Source organism: Lucilia cuprina, chromosome 5 (genome assembly GCF_022045245.1).
Source record: "Lucilia cuprina isolate Lc7/37 chromosome 5, ASM2204524v1, whole genome shotgun sequence".
NCBI classification, from domain to species: Eukaryota; Metazoa; Arthropoda; class Insecta; order Diptera; family Calliphoridae; genus Lucilia; species Lucilia cuprina.
The window spans coordinates 45087105-45088612 of record NC_060953.1 but is presented as its reverse complement, the minus strand read 5'-3'; positions in this window follow the sequence as shown (position 1 = coordinate 45088612).

Here is a 1508-nt window from a genome sequence, read left to right as displayed (position 1 = left end):
TAGAGATGACAATATTTAGCCAAAAGTTTGCAGCATTTAGAACAACAAGCTGTAAGTTAAATTTTAAGATTTTTATATTCAAATAGAAGATTTAAAAAAAAATTATTGGATTTCTTAAGGCATTTATTAAAAGTTTAAAAGAGCTTTTAAATAAAAGGCATTTGTTAGTTTTTATAAAATTTAAGCTTTTTTTATTATATTTTACAATATATAAAGAACAAGTTTATTATTTGTACATTATTATAATTATAAATATTTGTTTATTTTTGTAATTTTATAAAAATAAATACAACAAAAACAAACAACATCCATGCAATACACGTGTGTGGTAAATTTTCAATTTTATAAAAAAAATATTTCAAAATATTTTTCTTTTAATTATTACAAATACAATACATATTATGGGAATAACGAGAGGTCGGTGGGTAGGATCATAACAAAGGTAATATTTTGTGGGTGTTATTGGGAGGGTTGGGAGAAAGAAGGGGAAATTTTAGTTTTACAGTTTAAATAAACATTTACACGAACACACATCATATCATACCAACATCTTGGTTTATATTCAGTTTACAACAAATCATTATAAACATTTTTAAACATAATCATTTGCAGTAGCAGAGAGAGAGGGAGAGACTTTTTTTATGTTGTAGATCACCAATCATTTTCATATATTTTAAATTGTTGTTGATGTTTTTCTGATTTGTTTTTCTTCGTTTCTTTTTTTTTCGTTTTTCTTACTTACACCCACTTGTTGTCTTCGTAATTCCTCGGCCTTTTGTTTTTCATTGGCTTCCTTCTTCATGGCCATTTGGTGACACATGAACAACTATACAAAAGTTTGTTGTAAAAATTGAAATTGTATGAAGTTGTTGTTGTAGTATTTGTTTTGTTATTGCAGTTTTTGTTTTTGAGTTAATAGAGTAATTTTGATGTTGCGAATCTTAAAATAATGTTGGTTAGTAAAACGAAGCATACAATAAGGGATTTAGATCAGATTTTTGGAAGTTTTTGGAACAAAAAAAAAAAATTAATTTCAGAAAAGAATCTAATTAATCTGAATAGAACAGACAATACAATGCACTTCGATCCAGATTACAACAGAATAGACTAGAATTCAGTTCAATTTTTGTTCAGTTTAGTTCTAGTCGATTATATTTCAGTTCTAGCTCAGATCTAGTTCAGTTCTAGTTCAGTTCTAGTTCAGTTCTAGTTCAGTTCTAGTTCAGTTCTAGTTCAGTTCTAGTTCAGTTCTAGTTCAGTTCTAGTTCAGTTCTAGTTCAGTTCTAGTTCAGTTCTAGTTCAGTTCTAGTTCAGTTCTACTTCAGTTCTAGTTCAGTTCTAGTTCAGTTCTAGTTCAGTTTTAGTTCAGTACTAGTTCAGTTCTAGTTCAGTTCTAGTTCAGTTCTAGTTTAGATCTAGTTTAGTTCTAGTTTAGTTCTAGTTCAGTTCTAGTTCAGTTCTAGTTCAGTTCTAGTTCAGTTCTAGTTCAGTTCTAGTTCAGTTCTAGT